General features: G+C 44.0%; 1 protein-coding gene across 1 annotated transcript in view; it reads right to left on the reverse strand.

The window, feature by feature from the left end:
* GLI3 (GLI family zinc finger 3) overlaps nt 1–24,350 on the reverse strand; it is a 394,212-nt gene extending 369,862 nt beyond the window's left edge. The window contains exon 1 of the mRNA XM_086964868.1: nt 24,050–24,350. The gene's annotated coding sequence lies outside the window, so the exon portion shown is untranslated. The remainder of the gene's footprint in view (nt 1–24,049) is intronic.
* Between the last annotated feature and the right edge of the window lie 1,019 nt (nt 24,351–25,369).

The following is a 25,369-nucleotide window of genomic DNA, read 5'->3' on the forward strand; positions in this document are numbered from 1 at the left end:
AGTTGCTGTATGTTCTTGGTAAGCCCATGATGTATCTTACAACAGACAGTGCATGTGCTGTCTTGGAGGCTCAATCTAATAATGCATTCCGCTTCCTAGTAACTGCCTGCCACAGCTGCAAATGCACCTACCTACTTCACCAGCTCTTACCTGGGAATGAAATGGGCAGTTCTTGGAAGAGATAACTCCTAATATAGTATCTTAAAACTCCAGGTCATGTTTTGTCAACTCTGGTTGCTCTGCGGTCTGCAAACATGAGAGGGTGACCATGCTGACAGTTACCTTTTATTACGTACAACCGCAAGAGGCTCTACACCCTTCCTAGTCCACTCTTCACCTTCATCGCCAACAAGGACTACTTTGTAAACTTTTTTTGTTTTTTTGCGGCTTTATATGGCTAGAACTCAGCCCAAGGACATTGGAGCGGTTTACATGAGCATCATATTACATTATACAATGACAGATTAGTTTTTTATGGCATGGGGTGATGAAGTAATGTGTCCACAAGACGGCGAGCAGCCTCAAGGACTCCAACCTGGGGCCTCATTTATGAGGCCGTGCGTCACTTTTACGCCGCCGGTGCGTCACTTTTTGTGACACACCAGTGGCGTACAAAATGCGCCTTGTTGCGCCATATTTACAAAGTGACGCATCTAGGTAGATGCGTCACTTTGTAAACCCCTGCGCCCTATTATACCTGCGCCAGGTATAATGTATGCAAGGGGGGCGTATTGACGCAAGGAAGGGTCGTAGAAGTGACGCAGTGAAATCTATGAGATTTCACTGCGTCACTTTTAGGACGCTGTTGCGTCAAAATCTTGCGCCTGCCTCGCAGCAGGCGTAAGACTGACGCAGGCCCTTTCACATGGGGCAAGACCCACGTGGAAGGACGCATTGCTGGAGTTGTGTCACTTTTGTGACACACTCCAGCAAGTGTCACTTTTGTGCTTAGATACGTCAGAAATACTGACGTATCTGTAACTCCTTGCAACATGATGCGTCATACATTAAATATGACGCATCAGGAATGTCGCAAGGAGTGCGCACTGAGAAGTGACGCATCGCTGCTTTCACGCAGCGATGCGTCATTTCTCATAAATGAGACCCCTGGTCCCCAGTTCCCAAATCGGCAGCTCTGACCATTAAACCACATGCTTTCTTATACTCGAGAGCAAGAGTTTTTCTACATTAAATGTTAACTCTATGTGAAACGGTTCAACTATCCATAAATTGCGATTTAAAACAAAAAACAAATCCACATATCCATCCACCAAGTGCATTTGTGAGCTGGGGATTTTTCTTCAATTCAGAAATAGTTTTGATTGACAAATACTGCCATTCAAAACCAAAAGTCTTTATTTTTAATACCATCAAGATAGAGCAAGCTAGTGTAAATTGTATCACATTGAAATTCTCTTAGGAGTACTTCAGCAAGTGAAAGGCGTGTGTTTAGGAGTACCTCCAGCTGTTTACTTCCTTTACTTCAACAGAGTGCTTCCAAAGTCCCACATTCATCATACATTGCAAATTTTAAAATGAGATATTATTTGTAGTTATTTAATGCTATGTAAAGATTGCCATACTTTATGAGGACAACAGCCCCTTGTCCCAGGCCTCTGCAGTGGTACTCTTTGATAAAACCCATCAAGTGATGTCATAGCATGTGTTTTCTTTAGTTAGTGACCATTTTACTACAAATCGAGACACTGCGTCCGTGTCTGTCAAGAACGTCAACTCATTACTGTACAAGAGAAAGAAAAGAAAAAAAAATTATTCCTTAACATTATCCTAGGAACGTGACCTGTAATAATATCATAAAAAGTTCTCAAACTACACAGAGAAAGCCTGAAAATTGAACATAAATGAGGGGATGAACATTCTTTGAAAAAACAAACAGTCGTGGCTTTCCCCCGGCTCTTCCCCACTCAAGCGTGCAGGAATCTTTTGTCGTTTTCCCTGCAAGCATCAACCCAGCATATAATTAAATTCAGACCCCAATTTAAACCCTAGCCTTCTCATACCAGGAATACTGCCTGCAGGTGTTTGCCTCTTTGTGGACTCCGATCTTGAATTGTTTGTGCCTGTCTTCGATTAAATTGAACAGATTACGAGAACAACTCGTGCCAGGCCCTTCTGCTCAACTGGCCTGCCCTAGATAACGGAGCTTCAGCAAAAACAAATTTAGTAATGAAAGAGATTGGGTGCTGGCAGTTGGCAATAATGTGAAGTGAAACTTATTTCTATGAGTGAGTGAGTGAGTGAGTGAGTGAGTGAGTGAGTGAGAGCGTGAGTGAGTGAGTATTGGTGTATGAGTGAATCAACCCGTGAGTGTATGTTATATTGTTATTCACATCTATATAGTGCCAACCTCCACTGTGAGAATGTGTAATGTATAATTACAGATTTACCCACATACAAACACTCTTGCATAATCACTTGTACATTAATCCACTCACTAACCCACTCACTCATATTGTCATCCATATACCTTTACTCACTGACTTACACGTGCACACACAGCAGCATAACAATAATGGCTGTAGCTCTAAAAATGTAAACAACATACATTTACTGCTTCATTCACACATAAGTACTTGCATGCACACTTCCAGTTCACTCTCACGCCAGTCACTCACATGCTCATCCATGTACCTCACTTCTAGACTTATACGCTCAGATACTCACTAGCACATCTTTGGTGGTTAATTCACTCATCTGCACATGCGAGCACAATTAAATGATCACTTGCGTACCCACTAATTCTTGCTCCATCACTGAAAGGTTCTCCAATGTACCTTCACTCACTGAATTCTATGCTATTTATTTGAGCCCTAACCACCAATGTTACACTAGTATGCATGTGTGTGTAATTAAGTGTGTGCGTAAGTCAGTGAGTGAAGGTATATGGTAGCACATGTTAATAAGTTGTGTGTGAGTGAGCGGGTGAGTGAAAGTGAGTGAGTTTGCAATGGTCGGAGCCACAGCAGACCAGATTTTTTTCTTGCTACTGTCGCCGTGCACAGACCAGATCTTTTCTTGCTAGTGTCGCCGTGCACTGACCAGATCTTTTCTTGCTACTGTCGCCGTGCACAGACCAGATTTTTTTCTTGCTACTGTCGCCGTGTCGTGCGTAAGACCTACAACATCGCTGCCTAGAAACTTAAAACTATTTATAAAGTAGTGAAACAGTCAGCTGTCTCACTATGGAATTGAAACATTTCACAAACCTGTACAAATGCATGTGCTATGCTTTGCTTGCAGGATGCAAGAGAAGGTACCGTTGCAGTTGTGTGTGTGTGTTTGTGTCTACTGCTATTACCGGCCCTTGCTGTACCCAGCCTGCCACGCGAGAGCCTTCATTTCATTAACACGTTCTATGCATCCTCAGGGAAGAGCTGTCTGAAGCAGCAGTGTCACGGCATTCATCATCATTACATCAGCAATAGGGAAGTTCATACTGATTGCTATCAGCATTCAAAGTGGCCCAATCACCGGGCCCGCAAACACTGCATGCTTCGTTTTCAGGGGGAACCGTGGGCATTTTGGGCGGGTGTTCATGTGCGCCACTTTGATCCACGCGACAGGAAGCAGCCTTTGGGGAGCAAGTAATCCTCAAGCAGGGAAGCTGTGCGAAAGTGGAAAACACAAGGGGGAGGCCCGAAGAACAAACAGGAAATTACCGTCCCTCTCTCAGCCATAAAGAACCCTTTATGAATGTTATCAAAACGTGTTTGCCAAAGTCTGGAGGGAAAGCACAGATATACAAGAAATCAAAAGCACTTGTTCTGCGCCAGACACGCTTCGGGCCACATTTGCATAAGATAATTTCAGGCCAACACACAGGAGGTGTATTATGCCACTATGCTAGGTTATATGGTTTAGCCTGCCAAGAGGTGTATTATGCCACTATGCTAGGTTATATGGTTTAGACTGCCAAGAGGTGTAATATGCCACTATGCTAGGTTATATGGTTTAGACTGCCAAGAGGTGTATTATGCCACTATGCTAGGTTATATGGTTTAGACTGCCAAGAGGTGTATTATGCCACTACGCTAGGTTATATGGTTTAGACTGCCAAGAGGTGTATTATGCCACTATGCTAGGTTATATGGTTTAGCCTGCCAAGAGGTGTATTATGCCACTACGCTAGGTTATATGGTTTAGACTGCCAAGAGGTGTAATATGCCACTATGCTAGGTTATATGGTTTAGACTGCCAAGAGGTGTATTATGCCACTACGCTAGGTTATTTGGTTTAGACTGCCAAGAGGTTTATTATGCCACTATGCTAGGTTATATGGTTTAGACTGCCAAGAGGTGTATTATGCTGCTATGCTAGGTTATATGGTTTAGCCTGCCAAGAGGTGTATTATGCCGCTATGCTAGGTTATTTGGTTTAGACTGCCAAGAGGTTTATTATGCCACTATGCTAGGTTATATGGTTTAGCCTGCCAAGAGGTGTATTATGCCACTACGCTAGGTTATTTGGTTTAGACTGCCAAGAGGTTTATTATGCCACTATGCTAGGTTATTTGGTTTAGACTGCCAAGAGGTGTATTATGCCACTACGCTAGGTTATTTGGTTTAGACTGCCAAGAGGTTTATTATGCCACTATGCTAGGTTATTTGGTTTAGCCTGCCAAGAGGTGTATTATGCCACTACGCTAGGTTATTTGGTTTAGACTGCCAAGAGGTTTATTATGCCACTATGCTAGGTTATTTGGTTTAGACTGCCAAGAGGTGTATTATGCTGCTATGCTAGGTTATATGGTTTAGCCTGCCAAGAGGTGTATTATGCCGCTATGCTAGGTTATATGGTTTAGCCTGCCAAGAGGTGTATAATTCCACTATGCTAGGTTATATGGTTTAGACTGCCAAGAGGTGTATTATGCCACTATGCTAGGTTATATGGTTTAGACTGCCAAGAGGTGTATTATGCCACTATGCTAGGTTATATGGTTTAGCCTGCCAAGAGGTGTATTATGCCACTATGCTAGGTTATATGGTTTAGACTGCCAAGAGGTGTATTATGCCACTATGCTAGGTTATATGGTTTAGACTGCCATGTGAACAACTGACAATCGTTTACATCTGAAATACACTTTCGTGCAATAATGTGTATCAACCTTTATCAATGTGAGCTCATGCTTACTTGAGACTCCTGTAGATGGCATGTGGCAGTTTTAGAGTAAGACCTACAACGTCAAATAAGGCCGGTCCAACATCCAGTTCTACCACCTTTCGGATGCGGCCAACCGTAGCTATCAAATTTTACAATATGAAACACACCGCCAAATGCCAGCCTGTGCCAGCGTTGGAATGTGACCAATGTTAGCTGTGAACATGTTTTACGATGTCAAACATGCAATCCCAAACTCGCAGTACCAGCTTTTGGATGTGACCAAACTTTACTACAAACAAGTTTTAGGATGCCAAGGAAGCCGAACCAATACCCAGTACCTGACAGCGTTCAAATTAGCCCAACTTTTGCAGCAAACACGTTTTACGATATTAGACAGGCCAACTCAAAACATATTTTGAACCATCTCCCAGATATTGGTAGCTATGAACAAATGTTACAATGTCAAACAGGCCAACCCAACTCCAAGTTTATACCAGCTTTTGTTTATGACCAACCTTAGCTACGAACAAGGTTTACATTGTCAAAGTGGTCGGCCCAACACCCAGGCCTTGCCAGCATGAGTCAGACTAAAGTTGCTATGAGCAATGGAGACAGCTTTTCTCAGCTCAAAAAGAAAGCTTTGCCTGCCTTCAAAGAGCGCCCAATCCCAAACTCAATTATCGACCAACTGTCTGCAGATGGATGCTAAAGAAACAACGAAAATTATAACATATGCGAAACAACCCACTTATTCCTTCCACTCTACTGTTTTAATTTGCATGCTTGCTGAAACAACTGCCTTTGAAGTGGCCATGCACTTCGGGGATCAGCACTGAATCATGCACATTCTTACAGACACTGAGACCACGTGGGAGACTTTTGTCTCCTAAAATTAAAACATGCCATGATGGTGCTGTGATGTTAAGAGTACAGAGGAAACCTCCCCAATCATCATTATGCACAATTCTCCCTTGCCACTCTCCGCCTCTCCGGTCTACGTGTTTTCCATTACAGTCTTCACCGGCCCCTTCCAGTGGAAACTGAATATTTAATAATATGGCTACGGTCTGCCCAAAGCCAGACTAATGTTGATCAGCTTCATTCCTGATTGGTTAAATAGCTTCTAGCCACATTTGTGAAGAATAACAAACCCAGTGGTAATCAGCTTGGGAAAGCCGCAATAATGCTGAAACCATTAAAAGCCTAAGTGAGAAATTATTCTATGAGCGGGCTAAACTATGGATGAAGTGCAAGCCAGGTCTTTCGCCGAGAGAATTCACCTGGTTTACACTCTTGTTAGCACACAAACAACCGCATTACAAGTGTATTTACTGCCAACGCGGTAACCCGACTCAGTGCACAGCTACATGAGTGGCTACCCTTTCGCCACGGTTGATGTCTGTGTGGTTGCATGTAAGAGTGTCTGCTTTTGTGTGCATATGTCACTATGCATGTATTTCTGTCTATGCATTCTTGGGCTGACTGTGTCTGTGTACGAGTCAGCGTGTCGGCCTGTTTTCTGTGTGGCTGTGCATGTGTTTTTCTATGTATGTGTTATTGTCAATTTGTGTTAGCGTGTGCCTAAATGCGCGTGTGTGTGTTTTCCTGGAGCCATGCTTTGTAGCACGAGGCTACGCTAGATGCTCCCTCGGCAGGAATTTAAACAAGATTCCCTGTAAAATGCAAACTAAATGCAAACAAGAGAGCAGAAATGCTTCAATCAGTGTGTCAACATAAAGCAACCTTCCTACTGCACATGATCAAGGTGAACAAGCCGGAATGACGTTCAATGTATGATCCATTGATTTTAAGTGGCTGACTGTATCTGGCTCCAGTCACTCGCTTCTACAACTCAACCTGCACCTTTTAACTTGGGTGAGGAATATGAAAGGAGGGAGCTTTCAACAAAAACACACAAAAATGTTAAAGCACACAAACACATAAAATGTCTGAATCCCACGCTTCATCTTTAACTCACTCTGTCATCGCTAGGCAAACATTTTGGAGGAAAGACTGGTGAAGCCTCCCGAAGCCTCTGGATTACAGAATACACGTCACTCTGGTTCGCCAGAGGTGGTTATGAACCACAGATCTGATTTTAACCCTTTTGACTGGGGATTTAGAACCAGTAAGAAGGTTTATGTAAAAGCCTTTGGCACATTTACAGATGAAAGACATGTACGAAAGAATGGCTGGGTGTGTGTCTTAGCATGATGAAGAGAGGAGGCACTGGGGACACAGATAGAAGGCGAATGAAGTTCACTCTGGGAGGCTTTAGATGTCTAGTAGATTGTCACATTTGGTTGCTCTGGACGATCTTCTGCAATATCTTTAATGGTAGCAAGGCAGCAGGATGGGAATCAACTGTGCACTTCTTTGCAAATAGCATCAGGATTAGCCACAGAGCAAATACCGCAAAGGAAGCGGGAAGCATATGGAGGGAGAAATGAGAATCTCGACTTTTTTCCAAAGTGCACCTACGATTTCATGAAACAAAGAGCAATGGGGGAGAAACCCCACTGAGGAACTTTAGGATGCTTGATGAGTGAGTGTATAGCACGACATGTGAGATGAATCTAAGACACTGCATGACTTCATTGTTCAGTTTGTCCATGTCAGTGTTTTTCGGATTTCTTACCTGAATTTTTGGTTCTTGCGTTTGGTTTTCTTGTGATTCCTAACACTTAATTGGTCTAACTGAAGAGTAGCAGACGACGATGAAACACATCAGCTAGAGTAGGGTCAGTGCATTGCAAGTTTAAAATGTTGGTCATGAAGGGAGCAAAGACCGACTGAACTTTGCAGGTTTGTTTGGTGCTGTGTTGGATGAGGTCATTTTTTGGTCTCGCCTAAGACAGCGCATGTGTTGTCACTTGCAAGCCAATTTATTAGCTTGCAGGGGGTCTAGAGCCTACCCATTTCTAAGCATTGGTTGGCTTCATCGTCATTCTCATTTCCTTGCTTCTCTTTGGCCAGCACAACAGCTTATTTTCCTCTTCTTCCATTGTATTTCCACTGCTTGATTTATGAAGTATTTTTTTTTACTTTAGTTGTTGCACTCTATAAAAGTGCATGTTTGCAGTTTCTCTCCCGCCAACTCCGCATAGTTGTTGCTCCATTGTTGCTGTCCCGTCGTTGCTAGCTCTGTTGCTGTGGCTTGCTCCACTGTTGTTGCCTTGTCGTTTCTTGAGTGGTTGTCATTGTTGTCCCGTTGTTGTTGCTGCCCTCTGGTTTTTTGCCCATTGCACAATTTTTCTTGCACCGCCCCTCGTTCTTGATTGCTCCCCACCCAGTGCTTTAAATGGGCCGGTACTGTCCGGTACTGAGTACTGCCACTTTTTTATTTTGAGAGGGAGAGTATGTGCACTTCTCAAAAGAGACATAATAGCTTTAATTGGAGAGTACTTGCATTTCTCTGAAACGACCAGGTACTCAGGCACAGGGTACATGCACTTCTATTTGTCCATTTCAAGCACTGTCCCTGCCCCACTCTGTTGCTTGCCATGTACCCTTCTGCCAGGAAATACAAGCATTGGCTTAGTCAGTAAGTCTAGCCTATTCAGGTTCTATTGGCTTTATCAATGTTTTAGCCAAGCTGTGCAGCAGTACAACTGCAGTGGAGCATGGACGAAAGTTTTTTTTTAATGCTCAATGATGTGGTCAACGCAGACTGTGTCATAGCAAGTTTTTATTTTTATTTTCAACCATGCTCCACAGCAGTCATGCTTCTGTACAACATAGCAAAAAAATTAACAATGCAAGATAATTTTTTTTGCCATGGTGTGCAGCCAAAAGGTACTATGATACAGCTAGCATTTCTTTTTCACTAGGAGTGCTGCTGTACAGAATGGCCAAGAAAATACATGGACAAAGTCAATAGCTCTCTCAAAGGTGAGACCTATCGACTTTACCAATGTTTGTTTCTCAGGAGTCCGTGATGGTGCATATAGGTATGTATGAGCACTTCCCTCTATAGAGGTGATACCCCTAAAAAGAATCTTGAAATTGATTTTAATGTCTAGTGTTAAGCCTAACCTTTTGATTTTACTAACATTACACATGCATTTCCTTAACTGCTTTGCTGCGGCTCGCATTTCCCCCGCTGTGCGGGCGAATTCTACATGTGCGCAAATTGGACTGCCCCCAGCCGTCCGACGCACGTGCCCACTGTGACATCAGACGGCTGCGGGCTGTCTGACGCACGGAAGAGGTTAAAGGGGCCATCTCTCTTCATCCACTGGTCCGTTGTTGTGTCATTCATATTTTCTTCCGCACACTGGAGCATGCAGAATGGGGCAATGGGGTAGTCCACTTGAGTCATTAGCTAACTTTGCTGTTAGTGATGGCATCCTGCTAATTCACTAGGAGAACATCTGCATACACAGTAGTTCCCTTTATAGCCATGGGCTACTATAGCAAACTAGTGTCCTTTTCGAGACAAAAAAAGTTTTTTGCTTTTAGATATTTTTTTGTATTGGTGAGGGCTTGCCAGCTCCACATGCTAACTTTGCTGTGTTTTACTGCATTCTGCTTTTTCAGTAGGAGCACATATGCATACACGGTATTTTCCTTCATCGCCATGGGCTAGCTACTATGACAATCTAGTGAGCATTTCAAGACCAAAAAGTTTTTTCCTTTTTAGACATTTTTTTGTATTGGTGAGAGCTTGCCTGCTCCACAAACAATAGCATCTTAAAACACACAGACAAACAAAACAAGATTTGACCAAGGGAAGAAGCTGAAAGCCAACGCCAAACTGTTGGTTTTGCCAATGCTTGCTTAAGTTGTATTGTAATATATTTAAACTCTTCATAAATAACTTCCTCTTGCTTTGAATGATGCATATTTTAGAGGCCTCTATAGGAAGATTTTAAATGCGGGCATTTCTTTATAATGAAACTATGTAAGTTCCTCCAAATAAAAGAAAATCTTAAAATTAGAATATAATTCTATTTTAAAGGGCTACTTTTATGAGACAAAAAATCACTTGCCATTTAAATTTTTTCAGAGGTTTATTTAAATGATTTCTAAGGAAGAAAATTAAACATTGTTGCTTATTTGAACCTAGAAATAGACTGCGAGTAAATAATGTCACCCATCTCCAGTCATGGTTATGACTACCTATTGTTTTATATATCTTTTCACTCTAGACACGTTGACTCCTCTCCCTGCATCAACACCTTATTTAGAGACTATGAAGTCATTAATGACAGGCATCATAAATTATCTGGTTCCACTAACTCTGGAGAGGAAAAAAATCAAGCAATCTAATTGAAAGTTCTTTATAGTGTACAACAGTAAAATGCATGCTATAAGTGAATAAAAAAGCAATAGATGACAAAGCCTACTGCATAATTGTTAGGCTGCGAGCGCACCACAAGGAAACAACAATGATAGTCAGAGCAAAGCATTGTACCTCAGTATGCACTGAGAAAACAAACAACACGGCAAGAACGAGTGTCCTAAACTTTTAAAAATACATATATGCAATACCCTCCCTGACCTCTCTCAGATAAACAAGGGGGGTCTGGAAACAACAGAAAATGTGAGATATTTACAAAATCTGACAGATTTTGGAAGCATCAAGGTAAACATGTCCCTTTGGTGCTCCATCAGTATACTCATCAGCAAACTGGGATACTCACATCTGCTAACACAAAACAAATGAGAAATCTTCAACCTACTGAAGCCTTCTATCTGATGGGTAGAGCCCATATTTAACTTTGGCAACTTACAAATGTCTGCTCTCTCTCCCTCGAAACCATTCCCAAAGGGTCAAGTGAAATATCAGGTTAACCTGAGCCAAAAAAGGTCATAGCAGACCACTGCAATCTCAACTATCGCTTCCTGGTTGGGATATCTTCTGCAATGTATGAAGCTCCGATAGAACTATCGTTATCTATGCGTTACAGAATAGGGCCAACCCAAAAGGAGTCACTGGGACCTGGGTATGCGGTAGTACAGTAAGAGGGGTCCCAGAACGGGAGGACAGATAGATTCACAAATTAAAGAAAGAATTTAGAACAAATTCTGTAGAATTAAAGAGTACAATTTTATTTATTCACAGAGTACTCAACCACACATTAGTATACATTTGTATGAAATCATCAATTGGTAAAAATTGTTTCCCAAATAGTAAAGGGATGGGAAGGGAAACGTGAAGCGGTAGGAAGTGTAGTCGGGTAGGGAACGTGGGACACCTCTTACTGTAATATCGTTATCTATGGGCACATTTCTTTAGGGAAAATACCAATTCAGCTTAGGGCTTGCCATCAGCAATTGAAGTAGGCACCTTATAAGTCAGGATAACGTCTGTTACATGAAGGACAACCAGGCCCGGACTGGCCGTGAGGGCACCGGGCAATCCCCCGGTGGGCCGCATGGTTGGGGGCCGGTTTTGGGACCCTGGGGGCCGTTTTTGTTACAGGGCCGTTATGCTGCAAAAACGGCCCTGTAACAAAAACGGCCGAAAACCGGCCCTGTCACATAGCACGGTCGCACCTCTCCCCCCTCCCCTCTCCTCCTGGAGGGGGGGAGGGGGCCGGCCGAGCACTTTGCCAGGGCCGGTTCTGGTTCCCAGTCCGGCCCTGAGGACAACAGTGAGGTGTGTCTACTCATCTAACTTGACACAATAATAGGACCTCCACTTGGTATTGAAGGGGCATGTGCTTAAAGTGCTCTTCTCTACCAGCCACGCTGAACTCATCAAAACTGATATATCTACATCTATCTAAGGTTCTGTCTAGGTCACTCTGTGGATTGTCTGGAGACTAAAACCTCCATTTCATACCTACATGCTCAATAACGTGGGCCTAACAATCCAACAAATCACAGTGGACCCTAAACTGTGAGTGTCACAGCTGAGATGGACATCATCCACCTTCTCCTACTCACTAGAGACCATGACAAATTTGTTGTTACAAAACCCAAGTGAAGCAGAAAATATTTGGGCTTTGTACTTGACAGTAAAGCAGTGCTTAAACCTCATGTTTAAAGTGTTATGAAATTAGCTTACTAACTAAGCTTTTGTGAAACACAAAAGTGTACTCTCAGAAATACCTCAAAAGAGGTTCAAGCACTTGTAAAAATGCAGTGGTTCTGCTTATTTCAGGTACCTGGCATTTTGACCACAAACCCCACTCTTTTACCGCCCACATTGAATTAAATCTTGCCCATCCACATAAGCTATGATTATTAAATGGGGCTAAGATCTAAGCCACTAGACAGACATCTGCACTATGCAACAAAAGGGAATGCATGACTGCAAGAAAAAACCCACTAACCACTGTTTTTTAAAATGCACTAGCGATTTACTTGAGACTTAACCATCTATCCTCCTATTCCAGAAAGACCTATCACTCCTGAAAGAGAAGTGTGTCATTTGTAAAGTGTGATCCAGAAAACACATCACTCAAGATTTGAACTTGTGGGGTTTCATGCTCCTTCACCAACTGAGGCTATGAGAAGGCAAAAGTCACGTGCTGGGTGGGCTTTGCCGCCACATCAAGTTGATGGAAGAGATAGCTTAAAGAATGCATACATTGAACATTGTTTCCTCGTTCTGTTTTTGGTCTATAGATCTTGGATCATTATTACGACTTTCTGAACTTCTGATGTACAAATTCTCTAGGCCTAATTGTCCACATTTTTTCCAAAGCTCTACAATTCACAGCCTTTCTCTTCTACATTACACTTCTTCCCAGAACACAAAAACTCGGCTTTGATCTATATAATTAACCTCATCTATTAGGCTCTGCCAGATAATAACTTTTATCATTTCCATACTTTTGACTAAGTGTTTTCATACAAGACAACTGTCATCCTCTAACACCATTAATGTTCCAATGGCCTTAAATCACATCCGGCTGTACTTGGACAATCCCAAGAAACTAAGAGACTAAATAAAATCCCAACGTGTGTCTTAATGTATTATATACTAACCTATGTGCCATACAGGTGTGTGTTGGTAAATGTACACCTCTGATAAATGCAAGTAATTTTTGATGTATATGTACAAGTGACCATGTACATGCTAACAAAATCACACATTGCTTTAGAGGTGCAGGAGCACTTATGTCATGTTATGTTATTTGTATAGCATGCAATTTATCCGGAAGGGTACTCTGGTGCTGAAGCAGGTGCTGTAATGGCCGAGCCAGGGTAGGGGCTAGGCGACGAGCCAGGGCTTCAGTTTCTTACGAAACTCAAGAACATAGTTGTAGTCTCTGATGTGCAGGGGCAGTTCGTTCCAGGCTTTAAATGCGATGCAGCCCGCGCTACGAAATTCGTTTTATTAATTAAATTGTTTACTTAGCTCCAACTATCCAAATTCCGGTTTTTAGCACCCCCATCCTGCCCCGCCTTTCTGCCCCACCGCAACTCCCTCCACGGGCCGTGGCTGGTAGATACACCCCATGAACGCTATATTCACAGGGTGCCATCGAGCACTTTAAACACTACAAATAGTGAGATACTAGGGATGGTTATTTGACAAACTTCCATGTGCTCTTGTCTCCTCAGTGAAATCCATTAGTTGTACTAATAATTTTAAATTATTAATTCACAGGTTTTGTTTGCTGTTCACATAACTAAACGCTTGAAGTATTATATCAGAATTTGTAGAGATATCGAAGCAGCCCTATATGCACAGCGAGTAATACACAACTTGACGTGCTTAGCTAATATTCTGGCATTTACACTTTGTCAAAGGTTTGCATTCGTTTATTTCCTTGACATTGGTGGGTTTTTCCAAGTTTACATTTTTTTATCATCACTTCGCATTTATGAAGATACCACACCACGGGCAAAGTTGGTTAGTGGGTCTTTTTCTGTCTGGAAAAATGCAACTTAAAAATCTGTTACACGTGCATTCCAGGAGCAGTGCTAGCTACTTTACTCTGTAACGCAGATCACTGCATATGTTTGCCTGCTGTCAACGTCAGTTTCGGGTGACAACACAGCTTTCACCACAGTGCACTTTGGAATAAAATGTAACAAAATGGAAATGCAAGTTTGAGCACAAAAGCACGCTCGGTGGGTACAACTGTGCTTTAAAAACTATTATCTGTGAATAGAGCACCTTGTATCATCAGATTCTGCAACCATTGTGTGTTCTCCTTAATTTTGGTTTGTTCCTGTCTCCATCATCTACCACACAATATACAAACTTGAATAAAAAAGTGGGTTTCTTTTTCAAACTAATTAATACTTAATACCAATGATGCACATGAAATGCAATACACCTCTTGACAATATGCTAAAATTAGCAGGCCAACTTTCAGCTGCTGGGTGCTGTTTAAAGGCACTTAGGGTAGAAATTCAACCAAAGTGGGTTAATCTAATGGAGGCTGAACAAAAACTATACATACTTAGAAACATTTGAAAGAGGGTGTAAAAAACAGCTACTTACTAAGAGGATATTTTGTTGTAATGCTTATGCCAATTCAAGTGTACACTGTGATGTGGTTATAGCACGAGGGCACCAAGAATTTAATTTAGAAGAGTGCCAAGCGTGTCTTATCTCCATTTAAGGTCGGATGACTACAATCTGAAGGTGCCTTGCAGTGAGGCTCTCACAAAACAAATATGCAGGTCTGTTTCGTGAGTGAAAGGGATGCTTTCAGAAGGCCGATGATGTGAGCACAGCATAAACCCTGCCCTGATTGCCAGGATACAGGATTTAAACCTTAACTTGGATGCTTAGAATGAAATAGGCCTGTATTTTACTTGAAGAAGAATTTTAAGGCAGGTTTGTGCTCTAGTGAGCACAACTTTGTGCATATATTACACAAGCAATTCTACCCTGGGAAGTAGAGACGGATTATCAATAAATGGTTGTTCCTATGCTCCATGTAGGGTAAAATGAATATTGCAAGTGTATAGGTACTTTAAAGAGTATATAGTTAGTTGAACTCATTTCTGAAAGTTCCATTGTGTATCAACATCTGTGTGCTAAAATGTCATAACATCTACCGCAACAATCCCACAAAATGTGACGTGATAGGTCTGTAACTGACCCATATACTGTCCATTCTACCTTTTCCCTGAAGCATAATCAATTCAGTCTTGGACGACCACATATTTCCACGAGCGAGGCTTAAAAGATACAAACACACTGATCTTACAACAAATATCACAACGAAAGAAGGGCATCAGTCAGTGTAAGTGCTTGTAACTCTCGACAACAGGGTTACAGTAAAGAGGTACTGAGAACTTTCCGCAATTTGTAAGTTTAATGATAATGGCTTATCGGACTACGGGCTTCCCTTGATGAAGTGTCAGAATTGTACTTAATGATATAAGCAGTGGTTTCGGTTGTGAGTCAGTGGTCAACATTTCCTGCTATAAATTCTACTGTATCAAATCTTCTGAGTCCACATTCACCCCCTGGGCCGAAATCAAGTATAGTCTAGTTGGTTTATTTTCCACAAGACACACTATGTCCACACCACGCCCTATAGTACATGCTTCTTATACCAGCAGTTCCGCTTAATCTACACATTCCATAGCTGAAGACATTAGACAGGGTTCAAGTGTCAAAATAAAGCTTCTGTCAATTTAAACACAGTGCTTAAACTTAAGCAGAGTTTTAATATCTAAGAACGGTGGACGTCTAGTGCTTCATACAAAGCTATTTCCATCAAAGACCAAACATCACCTTCAATAAAATTAAAGGATGAATGTTCAACTTTTACACGTTCATGTGTCTATATATGGTTATATATAATAAAGTATTATATATATACATACATACATAATTCTCTATAAACATTTGTATTTAGTCATTCATTTATTTACCAGTTTCATACATTCCATACAGGGTGTCAGAGTGCATTATATGGGGGAGCTTAATCAGATTATCATAGGCAGGTGCTACATTCACAAATATGGAAAACAGATAGGTGACATTTAACTAAGCATATCATTGGGGGTATATTTACGAGTGTGTGTAGATAGATAGAAAGGCAGGCAGGCAGGGGGCATGGATGGATGGATGGATGGATCCAATCCCCATATAAAAGTAAATCTCTAATTTAATTTCCTTATTACAGTCGAGCTGTGATGCCACTAAGCACCTACACTAAGAAAGTGATGTTGTTTCTCGACTGTAGTAACTTATTACAATTATGCTCTGTCATATTACTTCGCCCCACAGTCAGTAGCGAAGGTGACAAACAGGTCACAGAACAGCATCATAAGTGCAGTTCTAAGATAAAAAGCAATGAGCACAAATGAGAGATTTATGGTAGCATGTGTGTTTTGTATATGCTACATTTCATTACAGGAAAGAAAGTACCTCTGCATGTTACTACTCATGCTGAGGTACAGCCATTTTAATCTGATTTACATTAAAGTGATTCTATTTTAGCAGCAAATAACTAACTGATTTTGGTGTGTTTAATTTTGCACTAAAGGTGCTGCTTGTATTCTTTATGTCTGCAACAATGCTATCTCTTTCACATGAAGGAGCAAGATACAAAGGCTTTAACTGGTTTTGAGGACATGCGATGGTGTCACCATACATTATAAGGAATAAAGTACCCCCTGATGTACATTGAAACGATATTGCAAGTCTCCTCGGAGTTCCATGCCCTTATAAATGAAAGGGACCCCTTGCTGCCTTCCTCTACAAGGTCACACAACATCTCCATTGCTTTCAATGTCTTTATAATGTACAGCAGAAAGCACCTTAAGCCATATATATTATATATAAAAACTATTATTTTACACACATACGCATGTACACATATACTCACACCCATACATACATGTGCAGGTAGATAAAAGAATATAGCTTCGTTATTAAAGGGAAAGTACACTTACAACAAGTAAAGCACAAACACAGAATTTTCTTGGAAAATTTCCTAAATAATATTATCACCTATTCATGTCCATGGTACTTACAACAACCAACGCCCCTTCTACCGATCTCTAGGAAATGCGTTTTTACAACACTCACCGTCACTCCACAACACGATTTCCACCCAATCCTCACAAATTCGAATTAGAAGTGTCAATTTTGTGGTACTCGGCACTAGGCCGCGGCGGAGCCATCTGTCATCAGTAAATAAACAAGCGAGGGCACCTGTGCGCCCCTCCTCGAGTGTACACTGTCAGGGAGAGTGCAGACTGCCCGGGAGCGTGTGTGCACAATCCCAGACCACCGGCTCTTTCTGCTTTCCAACACTGACTCGGTCACCAATGCACTATCCATACCAGTTACCGCCACACCACGGACTACAGCGAGGGGACGAGCCGAGCTGAGACCGGCCCAGCAGACAGACGAGCTGCAGGCTAGGCGTCACCTGCAGGACGGCCTGAAGCTGAGACGGGGCTGGGGGGCGCTAGGGCCCAGCCCGGAGACAGACACGCCGGCACGCCGCGAAACAAAACACAGTGCAACTGGGGAAGGGAAGCTAACAAGCACCAGCTCGACCACAACATGTGCTCTGACTGTCCCAAAGCACCGCACCCGCCGCCCGAGTACAAGAGGCGCTTGGTTCACTGCTCGATGCATCATGCCTGACAATAATAGGAGTTTGTTCGGATTTAGATTATTGCACTAAAGAGTTCGGGGAACTAACTCCGTGCACAGTAAGGTGTGTGCCATAAAGCTAGTCCCTTTGCAAATCTAGTAGAACCAGTGATGACTCTGTAGCGAAATCTGGTGGGTCGTACTCTGTTGGTTGTTTCTAAAGAAAAATAAAACGTGCATAGGGAATATATTGCACACAAAACTCTCCTGACCAGGTGAATGACACATATTGCACACAATCTCTACGGGACATATCCACTTTCAAGACGGCTATGCAAAGAAATTAGCCAACATAGGGAAAAAATATATATGCCCAAGACCACACCATGTTAATAAAATTGAGAAGCCGTGACCAGAAACCAAAATATGTGCTTCTTTCACCGCAGTGTAACCATTGGCTCACGTCTCCTGCCATTCGTGGTATCCTCGGACCAGTTTTACTAGGAAGTGTCGGCCCATTGAGAAAAATACTCCTTTGGGCTATTTGTACACATAACCCGACGTATCTGCAAGTGCCGCGGACTCCAGGCAGCCTTCCCCTCAGAGGCTCCCGCTCGTCAGAGGGGATCCGGCCCAGGAAGCTTAGCGGGCTCATAAAAGTGTTGTCGGGGCCGGAGGAACACATAGCATATTTAATCTGCGAACTGCGCGCGCCTGGAGTGATTTCAGCGAGATCTGAGGCATGCCCGCGAGCTTCGCCGGGATCTGGGATTATGGGGGTCGAAGGGGGGGCTGACGTGGAACCTCGGCGGCCCACGGACATGTGTTTCTTCTGCACTTAAACGCAAATGCACAGAGACGTTTGACTGCTGCTCGGAGTTACTGCTCCGGCTATATGAAAGCGCGGCAGCCCCTGGTGCTGTCAAAATATCAAAGTTTCAAAAGAAATCTTCAAAGTGCGGAGTCGCATTGAAACTATTTGCTTGTTAAGGCCCTCTGACAGACTCATCAGGCACCTGTAAAATAAAGACTGAAAACGTGTATGTGGTGGGACTGCCCCGCCTACAAAAAGCTCAGTCTAACAATGGTCGTTGACCTTATCCAGATGACCACTTACAAATGGTTCTGCCGGACAGAGTTGCCGTATATGTGTTTTTGAGACCCACTGAACTGCAGAGGAGTAAATTAGATGATTGTTGGGGTAACTTTGAACTGGTTCTTTCACTCTCTCTATTTCGTTTCATATTTAATTTAGCCACCAGAATAAAGTATTTTCCATGGATGTGTTCTGTCCATTAAAAGTGCCTCTGGGACGCCAGACAACCTGAACAAAAACATTTGTGACAGGTCAACTGGAATGTCCACTCTCAAACGCTCTTCCGTTCTCCTCTTCAATCCAGAAACGCCCATCTAGTGTTTTTTACGAGAACACATCAGTGGAAAATAATAAAACACAGTCCTGCTCCGCGGCTGTCACTACAGCCGCCTCGTATAATTCAAACTGTGAGGAAACGCGCTAGGATCTTCCAAAACAAAGTGGCCAAGACTGAGGGCAAAGTCAAACCTCCCGAGGGGGGCGGCGGAGGCTGGCTTCAGAGTATCCCGGCGCGGCCCACGGACACACATTGCTGGGTTTCCGGGACGTCCCAAAGCTGGGCCCTTACCCCGGGGGCACCATCCAGAGTGCGCGCCTCACAGACTCCCGTGTGACAAGGAAGCGTGGAATCCTGCCAGCCGCCTCACACACGGGAGTCTGCACCAAAGCGAGCGCAGATCCCACGGCCACAGTCCCGGATGTTGAGGTTCTATGCAGTCTCGGTTCCAAATATGTCTGCAGTGGCAACCGGGGTTCGCTTTGTTATAAGGAGTTCTTACACGAAACTTCTGTTGAAAAACTTGGATGTTGGTGAATGGAAAACACTCAAACAGCAGGGTGCTACAAAACACTGCCCCGCAGAGAGTATTAACATGTTGCTCGCGGTCAAATGTCAGGGTATACGTCATAGTGGCCTCAATGAAATCTTCAGAAATGGCGAATTCGAAGACAGTTATGCAAGCGCCTTGAAACTATTTGATTTTCAAAATAAGCACATTCCGGTCTGTAGCTTAGTCAGGGGGCAACAATAATACTGACAGAACCACGTTTTCTACACTTCTTTTAATTTGAATTTTCCAGTGTGTGTGAAGAACTGGACGAAACGCTGACATTCGAAGTAGTTAACACTTCCCCGTTATCAGAAGGCATAGCGTGCATTTGATGATGAGCAGAAGACTGTGGGAGGGGGTTCCTGAGACCCCGGATGCTGCCCACTGGGTTGGCCCCTGCCTGTACTGGGGTCTCGGCTTGTCACAGCTCGTGACCCCTAACGCCAGTTCTATTAAGGAAAGGCGCCCTTTGGTGCCAAAAGTGTAATTTGTCATGTATGTGTGTGTATGGGGGAAGGGAGGGGGCCAGGGGCGATGCACGTCCAAACTTTACCTTCTGTTCTTTCCTCCCACCACCCGTACCGTCTTGTTCCTTGCAGGATCGATCACCCATTAGTGTCCTCTAACTTTCGTAACCGTGCAAAGTGGCTTCTGGGCGCTATCGATAACATCAGAAACAAATGCATGCTCGAGGGTCGCGCCTTTATAAAAACACTCCCTGCTGACTTTGGCAGTTTTACAGCTATCACCTAGAGGTGTATAGACTCCGGATGCTGTGACACCCGGTCCCTTGGGAAAGGGCTGTTTTTGAAACCCCAAAATCAAACGAAATTACGTTAAGAACAGTGACCGAGATTTCGGAACATATATTACCATAAAGAACATGACCACAAAATAAAATCTGTAAGGAGGGCTCAAATATATATTAGTCGGCCACTCATTCCAATAACCAGTGTAACCAGAACACGAAAAGGTTTAAACCGTGTAGAATGTATTGTGTTTTATTTCTCCAGCCAGCTACATATTTACCCTAACATTTTATTCACTATCAAGAAGGGCAAGTAGTGGGCCACTGTAAATTATACATTTTTGTTTAATGTGTCGGCAGCCCGGCACTATATATGAGAAAAGTGATTATCACACAATATACAGAATATGCACATTGCATGAAGCAGCAACACATGCTTGCATGTACTACTCCATAGATGTGTTACCTTAGTGACCAGGTGATTGTTTTCCCAGTCTGGAAGGATGAGAGGCTAACATCACCAGCCAGGTTTGCAACATGTGACACACAATCTCAGACTACTATCTGCAGAAAAGTAACCCACTGGACTGTTGTGTATACTTGTTTGGCTCAGTATTTTAAGATTTTGTGTGAGAGCAATAAAAGAGAAGAGAGATGCGTCCTCTTCTGAAAAGTAAACTCTAGGGTAGGTGAAGAGAGTGTATCATCCACTTTTGTTAGTAAATGTATATAATCCGGGTCTTTTCCTGCAGAGACACGGTTGGGTAAATTAGAAACTGCGCACTTCCAACCCACTTCACAATTTCAATAACATAGAAAAAGGAGCAATCTGGTATTTATTTTCAGTTTTTTTACCCTCAGTATCACTTCTCTCCAATTAATCTGTGGACCTGCCATACTTAAGTGCATTGCTTTATTATTCTGTGAACTTGGGATATAGAAGTGCGTTGCTTACTCCGACATATGTTGTTCAGGAATGTATAGAAAACACATTTACCCATCAGGCTATTCGTGCAGGTGCATGCATACATTTGCTCATTTAACTATATGTACTAAATTTAGCTGTGGTGCATTGTGGCAGCATCGTGCACACTCACTCTTTAGCTATTCTTGAGGGTCTCTCATCTGTAGAAGCGCAGAGGGAAGGCCTGAACTTCAGAACTTACTATGGCCAGCGACAGAAAACTACTGCCAGACATCCGCTCCACCCCACAGCAATGTGGCTCATGTAAGATGTTCTATAGAAAAGGCGCTATAATGTAGTGCTAGCTCACATACCAGTGTTCGCTCTATACTATGCTATAATGTGCCCATGGAAAGCAATACAAATCAACAAAATGTTCCAAATTCAAGTTTTGTACATGCAGGCCCTTCTATTATAATCTAATAGAAAACAAAGACTGTGCGAGGACAAACTGACTAGTTGGCAAGTGGTTTAAACAAAGCACTGATTAGTTTGCTCCAGTTCAACTCCACTGTATAACATAGACACCAAATGATTTACTGGAGCAAACATTATAAGGAAAAAAAATAGCTTTTACCATACGAAAAGTTTCTGCTATGTCATCTTATAAGGTCAGCCTTGTTAAAGGCAATTTACTGTGGCTTCGAATATCATAATCATGGTGTATAGCAGGCAGTTTGCCTATATTTATTTGCAAATTTGTGACGTAGAGTATGCGGAAAAACTGCAAAATATACATGCACAAACAAGTGTATGTAATATATGTTTTAAAGTGTTTGCAATGGAAAGTGTTTGCAGAACCAATACTACAGTGGCGATTGCCACAGATAGAATAGATAGATAGATAGATAGATAGATAGATAGATAGATAGATAGATAGATAGATAGATAGATAGATAGATAGATAGATAGATAGATAGATAGATAGATAGATAGATAGATAGATAGATAGATAGATAGATAGATAGATAGATAGATAGATATGTGCCTGGATGAGGTGCTCAGAGGCAGCAGCTCTGACCTTGCCGCTAGGTTTATCAGACCTGCTCACAGACCCTTCGGAAAGTGCAAGCCCCCCGTTTGCCCAAAACTCCCTTCCAGTCCCAGATCCGGACAGTCCATCATTCCCAAGCCGAGCTGGCAGCTGTAAAAAAAAAAAAATGCGCAACAGCTGGTAACGTTCTACTGGAAAACGTTTTACAGAAAATGTAGCCGCAGAAGTAGCTGGCACCGTGCCACTCCCCACACTCGCACCCGGAGGACTGGATTAAAAGCACACACATGAGCGGGCCGAGCAGAAACAACATCGCCCACTCCCGCGGCACCCCGCTCCTGCCACGAATTACGCTGCTTTCAAAGTTGTTTTTAAAAAGACGCCTGCATGTCAGTGCACAGGCGTGTGTGCATTTTCGTGGCATTTGGGGAAAGTGCGGTATCTGCAAGAGCCATCAAACCGCAAATCAGAACTTTCCAAAGTCCCTCCAAAAATGCTGTTAGTCAAGTCTGGTATACTTTGGCAAAGTTCGAAGACTGTCGGCCTGCAGGGTGATAGTGTGGCTAATGGACATGACCGCATGACTGGGCATGTTACCCCCTCGCCCGCCACCACACAGACACCCCTCCCTCTCCTCAGAGGTATGGCTGCCTGGGGGAGGCGAAGGACCGCGGCGTCTGGAATGAATCCATCACTCTGGGAACGGGAAACGTCATGGACGCCGCATCTGCACCGCATCATAAGGCCACGCAGCGCTCTCCCTCGCCGATGACCCCCTGCAGCCGGTGAAAGTAACGCCCCAGGCAACAGCCGCCGCTCCCACCAAACAGACACAAGCGGCAAAGCCAGGGCGTAATCTGTGGTGTGTATAATAAACCCAAGTGCCCTTCTCCTGCTGTGCCCGGCTCAAAATCAAAAGTTAGTTTATTACAAGTTACAGAATCAGGGGAGACCAGAATGATGCAACGGCCAGGTTACCCCACGCTGAGCATCACCCCGAGTAGCACTTCTCCCTGGACCAGATGCCTTGTGTAACAAATCCCGTGCTACAAAGAGGACACCCCCTGCAAAGTGTCAGGTCACACATTGAGGTCCGCTGTACAGGTCGGAGACTCACGCGCAATGCAAAGTAATCCCACCGGTCCTCTCCAGATGTGCTTCGAGTAGGGTAAAGAGACAGGCGTGGTAAAAAACCTCTCTGCGGGAGCAGCCCAGCCCTGTCCCAACTGCGAGCAACGAAAAACAAACACACCGGGAACCGCGCAGCGCCCCGGGGCAAACTAGGCAGCCCAGGCCGGGCTCTGACACCCGGGACGGGAGTCCCACCACACACAGAAGAGCTCCGCGGAGCCCGGCACCGGGCCTTACCTGCAGCGGTCCCGGGCTCTCCGGGACCAGGCAGCGCGCAGTGCCCCCGCCGCTTTGTTTGGGCTCTTCCCCAGCTCCGGGACGCGGCCCTCCGTGACTTCCCCTCTGAGCCGCCCCGGCTTGATCGGCTCCTTGTAACCCGATCCCCGCAGTCAAGCCCCTTGACACCCCTCACATGTGTACAAGTATTTCACAGTTGCACCGGCGAGGGCTGCCCGACCACAACTCACACGTGAAATTTGAAACTGGTGAACATTTGCATCAGAAAGTGGGGCAACATCTTACTTCCCAATACAACTTCTACAGTTACGTGGATGGAGGAAAAACGGCAGAAAATGGCTACGGCTGAAACTTTGCTCAGAGTTGCGAGCGGTTAAAAGAAAGCTCTGTAAAAAGTTGCTGAGACTGGGAGGGTGTCGCGCTCGCAGCACAGAAGTTCAGGCGCGTACTCACGTGTTGCTGCAGAGCTGGCCCGGCTGGTCCTGCGCTGGGCTCTCCTCTTCCCCCTCAGATCCCGGCCGTGCAGATGTGTCTGGCTGCCCTCCCCTTCCCGGGCTGAGGCTGGCAGGAGGGGCCGGGCGGCGGCGCTCACAGGGGGCTCACTTGGCTGTGGGGAGTCCCGTGTCCCCCCGGCTCCCTCGGCTTCGCCCTGCAGTGCATGCCCGCATACAGGGGGAGGGGAACTCCGAACGGACCCTTTCCACTTCTCCTTCCCTTTTTTTCCCACTCTTTCTTCGCAGAGTTCCTTTCTCTCCCAAAAAAAAGGAGGAGAAGAGGGAGTGCCAGAGGGCGGGAGGAGTGGCGTGTGCGTGCCTGGTGGGCAGCGCTGGTGGAGAGGTGCCGCGCGGCGAGCTGCAGCGGAGGAAGCCGGGAGGGGAGCAGGCCAGGCAGTGCTCAGGGTACAAACACTGCTTCTCCTCCTCCTCCTCCCCGGGGCTATCCGAGCTCCGCAGACACGCCCCCCTCAGAGAGGGGAGAGGAGGGGGCAGCAGCCCCCGCAGCACAGAGCCTCCTCTGCCCAAACCACTCCTCACCTCTTGCACTCTGTTTCTTCCTCTTTGTCAGTGCGTCTTCCCCGCTTGGTTCCCAAATTCGATCTTTATTTATAGGCGCTCCCGTCTGCCTTTCCTTCAAATAGTTTAAGCATTCTTCTACCACACAAATATAAGAAAGGCTTAAGGTGGGCCTGGTCCCTCTAAGTCTCAGACCCACCAGCAATTAACTACTGACGCTGAAAAGGTCCTGATTGGGCTCTATGTTCATGACCTTATCTTTATAAGAAAACATTCTGATCGAGTGCTGATAAATGATTGTAGAGCCTGTTTAGACAATCCATGTCAGCGATGCAGTGTCTATTTACATTTCACTTGCTTTACTTAAGCTTTCATTCCCTTTCTTTGCTTTTTTCAGGAAGTCGTGCTTCTGTAGTGTTTTTCATGCAGTATATAACCCATTTAGTGCATACTGTGAATTAAGATGGCTCGAGGTGTCTTTGTTGGTTCAGGTTATGGGTTGCTGTTTGTGACTTGGCCCATCTTGAGTGTGCTCTGAAGTTAAGGTTGAAAGCAGCTCACGTTTCTCACAGTGCCTGTCACTGGGTTATAAAAGTGTTAAGAATACATGCTAATTCAATCCTTGGCCTCTTTGTAGAATGCACAAGTTATGGTCAATGGGGAAAACTGTATATGTATATTATTGTAGGTTATCTATATATATATATATATATAAAACGAAGGTATGTCTATCTGTTTGTCCTTTATGCATTACTACACC

The sequence above is a fragment of the Lissotriton vulgaris genome, chromosome 4_1 (assembly GCF_964263255.1).
Source record: "Lissotriton vulgaris chromosome 4_1, aLisVul1.2, whole genome shotgun sequence".
Classification (NCBI taxonomy): domain Eukaryota; kingdom Metazoa; phylum Chordata; class Amphibia; order Caudata; family Salamandridae; genus Lissotriton; species Lissotriton vulgaris.